This window comes from Crassostrea angulata, chromosome 2 (genome assembly GCF_025612915.1).
Source record: "Crassostrea angulata isolate pt1a10 chromosome 2, ASM2561291v2, whole genome shotgun sequence".
NCBI classification, from domain to species: Eukaryota; Metazoa; Mollusca; class Bivalvia; order Ostreida; family Ostreidae; genus Magallana; species Magallana angulata.
In genome coordinates, this window is record NC_069112.1 from 63,549,936 (window position 1) to 63,556,061 (window position 6,126).

Below are 6,126 nucleotides of genomic sequence, written 5' to 3' on the forward strand. Positions count from 1 at the left end.
ATGTTTAGGTTGATGTATGAATTTAATAAAAAAAAAATCATTGGCAATTCTTTTTGTGCCATCACATTTTGTTCAAATTTAGAATAAAAAACTTCAAACTTTGGAGTGCTAATTTCATTTGCAACTTTATTCCATCAAACTAAAAAATTAATGCATAAAATTGAAATTGTTCAACAAAATTATGCCAGAAAAGGGAGATAATTCCTTTCAAAATATCAAATTGGTTCCCAGCAACACTCAGTGGCAATGTCTGCAGTTCCAGGGATTTCCTCCGATGGTCTTGTATGCCTGTATGGAAATCCCTGCACAACTTCGATGATACCATTGCTGGCATGCATCGCAGCAAAACCAAAGGAGGCCTCTTCTCCCTTTCTCTCAACAAGTGGCACAGAGGTCTATAAAAAAAGAAACCATATTTTACTACTTTGGCACACTCTCATCTAAATCAGCATTTAAATTAAATCCTACGTTTTTCACCTATTAGATTTCTCTATTTAAATTATATAATCTCTTCAATAACATGAGTACCTAAAAAAAAGGCACTACAGATAAAAATTAAGATTGACATGCTCAGTATAAACTATTGATGATGAAATAAGGTTTAATTTATAATAGAATTTCTACACAGTTCGCTATGTACATGCATTCCTATATTTTTATAACTATACCGAGTACACGACTAAAATGAATAAAAAGGAGAACAACATTTTCTGATATACCAATTAAACTCTGCTTTATTACATATTTTCATATGGAATAAGAAATCATTCTTTGAGGTGATAAATTAAGTCCGGAGCGTGGTCAAATCCAATAAAGCCCGAAGGGCTTTATGCTGGATTTGACCATGCTCCGACCAAATTAATCACCCCATAATATTTAATATATTATTAATTATATTTCATCACCTCATAATAAAGAATGACACTTTATTACTTACTTATATTATTTCTAATTTCTACACTTTTAAAAACGTCTGTAAAGCACTTTTATTATATGTAGCACATGCTATGTATTACTAGGCGGCGCAGATATGCCCATTTTGTGTTGCTCATCTGTAATGAAATTATTGGGCTATAGGCTTCAAAATTGATATGTAATGTTATCACTGACAAAGACATTTGAAAATGTAAATATTGTATAATTAGGCTTTTAGAATGTGTTTACATTAAATAGTGATCTCTCACATCAAATTGATCTAAACAAATCGATCTAAACATTCAATATGTTAGTGGAAAGATAAGCATACTTACAGTCATCGGTACCCTCTGAACAATCTCCAGAGGCAGTCTGGGTGGGGAGGGGAGGGGCTCATCTGCCTGAAGTCCTTCTAATGGGGTACCCATGTCCACTGTCATATTCCCCATCATTTCAATAAATGGTTGTAGTGGGAAATCATTGGAGATGGATTCATTTAGTGATGGTAGAGGTGGTGGTGGTGGAGGGAGGTCACCCATGTCGAAATAATCCTGTTCCGTCACCGGGGTATCTACTACAGAGAATTATTATATTCGTAAATTTTCTTCAGAGTTTAACTATAGTGAAGATCAATAGTTCATGTTACTTCAATATTAAAATAATCACTACTAGATTTGGTGTCTCTAATCAATTTGCATTATTATCATTCAATTTAAAAGAATTGTCTTGATGATTTAATTTTGAGCCCAACTGTATATAATTATGTTACCACTGTCCTAAATCTCTGGGAAGGTTGTCTCCTTCACTCTAGTTTCTTCAACTTCACCATCCGATTCTACTACAAAAAAATGGATATCAATGATTTGTACACGCTTTGCTTTTAGTAAAAAAAAATGTGCAATATCGAGGAGTTGTATGAAAAATCTCAAAATTATTATATTCAATAAAATATAATTCCTATGAAGGAGCTCATCATAAGAACAAATGAATGAAACTTCAATGTACACTATTTCTTATAAGATCATCATAAGGTAAATTGAGACTGCTCTATAATATGGTTTGTGTATCTCTTTTAAATTACAAGCTGACCATGATGTAATATATCACTATATCACACAATAAAGCAAACAATGGATCTCTGTTAGGAATTACCTGAGGTAAGGCATAGAATGGTGTCTTTAGATAGAAGGCCCATGGGGATTTTCGCCACCTTCCTCACTTTCCCCATAATCCTCCCCGATTTGTTAATCTGTGCCCCAGGCGTGATTTTTAGGATTGCAATCGCATCAGGAACTGCAAGGTTCAATGCTGTGGCTGCGTTGGCCTTGTCCAGCAGGGCAGAGTCCTCCAAACATCTGAGGATGTCTTTTTTCTCCTAGAAAATTGAAATGTAATGTAAGAGAAGGTGGATATGTTTGGATAAATATGGCAGATTTAATCATTACTTTTAAAGTGTATTTCATATTTCTAGTTATATGACCTCTAAATATTTAAAGACATGAACTCACATGTTGGCACAACCCTCCAAGTTCTTTCAACATGCGATTTGCTGCTTGGGATGGTTGATGGTTTAAAGTTGTTTTTTCATGGTAGGGCAGCAACACCTCCTTGACATAGGCCCTGACTTCCTGCCAAAAATGCCCTCTGGCTGTAACCTCCAGCATCTAAATAAAAAAATAAATGCATTAATTTTCTATCTATTGTTCAGCTTTTAATGAGGCCGACATAAATTTTCACTGCCTGTGTTTTTGCCTTTTCTAATGAAATGAATAAAAGAAAAATAAAACCTGCAATTTATCTTAAGAAAAATACTGCCCAAAATAATTTTTAAAAAGTATTTGAACTTAGTTTCTTAAAAGAAAAAAATCCCTCCGATCAAGGTACTTTATACTTTTGTTCTTAGATTCTCTTTTTCTTCTTCACATCTCTGAAAAGAAAACAAAATTTAAAATCAATTTGCAAATTGATAGGAAAACAGATATGCCACACATCTTGATAAACTGATAAATTAAATTCACTTGAACTTACATTTCACAAATTTCACTGCTGTTTTTCATCCCCACCACCTCTACGCACTTGAATTTTCCCTCAGGGAAAATCTTCGCCAGGTTGTTCTTGGATATTGTAAACATGTTATCCTGGATTTGGATGAGATTGCTACAATAAATTGGTAATTTTAAACGTCAATGTTGTCAGTAAAAGTTTAAACTATAAAAAATTACGTCAATATATGTAACCTTAAAAATCAGACAACAAAAATGATAATGATGATGATAGTTATAATATAAGCAAAAGAATAAAACCAATTAATGCACTAAACACCAGCAGTATTCTTATAGTCTATAAGAACGGGAAATGCAATTTAAAAAAAATAAAACGAAAGAAAAAACTTTAAGTAATACCTGGTAAACGATACCGATTGCACCACCCCTTCAAAATGTTCCATCAACTCCGCGCTTTCGTAAGTCTGAAATTATAGACCAATATCAATAGATATAACAGTGTGCTCAAAATAACATTGTCTTATGAAAATATGTTTTAACAATATTTCAATATCATGCTTTTAAAATTATAGAATTTATTTGATTTTCAAGTAATGTTTGTCTAAATGCATTGATTTTACCAAAAAAATTGATAAGATATTGCAATGAGATAGTGTATATCCATTTTACCTCAAACTTTGTTAGGGGTGTAGAAGAATAACAACGCTGTTTGTTAAAGTCGTTACTGGGGACTATATTCTGTACGATGTACAGCTCCCCAGTAACGACTTCAAGATCTGTCTACTTACCCCAGAGGGTAAGGAGAGCAGTTCTGCCCTCCATTGCCAACTGCACCTCTCTCCGCCTTGACCCGGTAGAAACTACACCGGTCTCACCAATCTGAATTTGAAATCAAATATGAATATATTATGTACGCTTGTACATACTCAAAAAGACATCGATGCACATTATTTATACACTTACACTTTTTACTTGGACCGGGCCAAGGCAGAGTCTCGTGCAGTTAGCCAACGATGATGCTTCAGCCATATTGAATGTAGGAGAAGAAAAGAAATTTGTCTTCATTTTCTTCTCATCTTCTGTCAACTTAAACAGGGTGTCCATGATCTACAAAAAAATATTCAAAAATAACTACACAATATTCCTATAATTCATATAGATATACATAGTGGGAGTGTGTATTTGTGTTTATTTTGATATGTTTTTAATTTAAACTATAAGGACGTAAATTAAAAACAAAACCCAAAAAAAGGCAACCTACGATTGAGTCAGCCTTAAGTTCGATGCCGAAGGTAGGGTGGCAAATGGCATTTACGAGCCTATAATGCATCCCCGGCTTCAAGGACTCGATAAGCGTTTTCTTAAACGTGGAAATGTTTTTGGTTGTTGTCTCCCCCTGGACAATAGCCGGAACGTAGTATTTTAAACTCCTTCCAGACTTTTAGTAACGGCTGTTAATTGTCCTTATGGTATGTTCATGAAGAATATACACACAGATATTCTGAAATTCATAAAATAAATGCTATGAATAAATAGAAAAAAAATATTCATTTATTGATACAGTTTGGATGTAAATTATGCCTTCTCAGGCAAAAAAGTCACCAAAAGACAACACAACAATTATAAGAGGAAAACGCAAAGTTGTGAAATACTGATCACTCATATATCAGACTGATAGAGACAAGCGTCAATACTAAATGAATTAAACATACACACTTATATATATAACGCATTTGTTTGCACACTCACCCAGTTTATAAATTAATTAAATAGTTATATAGAAAAACGATACCAGCACGTTTTTACAACAACTCTTACTTTTTTGCAGCCTGGTCCTCCATACTTTGGTTTCTTCAAGAAGCCGGAATGAATTTAACACGTTTTTCGTGCAATATATAGACATGTAAAAAGTGCTGACTTGGCAATTTTTAGCCTTAAACTGTTAAAGGGTTTATTTTTATTGGCCAGTTGGATGAAACAGTAGTTTTTGAATGGTAGTTACCAATCGCGCTATTAGTTGTGTTCGAATGGATCTTTGTGAATAACATTCATGCTACTCGTGCTTACGTGGAAAAGTGCTGAGTAGACACTTATAGACCTAAACATCTTGTTTCTTTGCTTCAGTAAACGCGATGAATGAATTGGCAAAATAAATGACCGCTGTAGCGTGCTGTTTATTCCCACTGATTTCTATGAAATCCAAGAATGCAATACACATGTTTATGTACATATAGCAATGACATATTAACATTGCTTTGTAATATTTTACATATCCACTATATTATATTAAAATTAAAACCACAATGACCATAATTTTAAGTTACAAACAAATTTCTTCATGAACAAACATTACATGATAATAGGATAGATATGCAGTCACCATGGCGCATTTAGTTAAGCGTCGCCCCTGTAATATAAGGGTCGTGGGTTCGAGTTCCGTTTGGCGTGTTTACATACTATTATTTAAATTGTGAGTGTACAGTCAATTTTATGAATTTGTTACTGTTTAAAAAAAGAAACGAATAACAATCTAAAATAAAATAAATCCTTAAAATAAGTATGCAAGTTTATAAGTAAAAAAATAATTCAGTGATGAGGAGACTATTTCGGAAAAAAATTGGATGTTACGCCATCATTCTTCAACTATTGAACTTTATTGAGTGCGCATCTTTCAAAGAAGATGGTAGGTAGATGACATGTGGATTGTCATTCCGACACTTAAACATTTTATATTTTATTATGGGGGGTTTGATGGAAAGAAAATACTTGTTAGATTGTGAAAGGTGTTAGATGTATTTAGCACACGATCCACTTATTTTCCCATTAAGAGATCGAATTGCAGACGACGGTTACCTGTCAAACTGTCATACCCCGCGATTTAATTTGCGGAACACAAGGTCACATTTTTTTAGCTGATGCATCGCATCAAGTAAAAGAGGGAAACGAATAAACAAAAGAGAGTTGACATATAAATAAGAGAATACCATTGTGTGTTTTGTCATGAAATTATATTTTTCAACTCGATTTACCATTCGAATTTCATCATTGATTTTTTGGTAACATGATGACGCACGTGGGAGAGAGGGGGATTTCAGCAAAGTGTCTGGCGTATTACATTTAGTAGACATTTCACATGATAACACTTCCAGTGGAAAGTCAGGTGAACAAAATGAACAGTAATGTATGAAAAAAAGATGAAGTAACAAAT

General features: G+C 33.5%; 2 pseudogenes; both read right to left on the reverse strand.

Moving 5' to 3' along the window:
• Positions 1-225: 225 nt before the first annotated feature.
• Positions 226-2,579, reverse strand: LOC128172701 (uncharacterized; annotated as a pseudogene).
• A 178-nt stretch (positions 2,580-2,757) lies between these two features.
• Positions 2,758-4,022, reverse strand: LOC128172751 (uncharacterized; annotated as a pseudogene).
• Between the last annotated feature and the right edge of the window lie 2,104 nt (positions 4,023-6,126).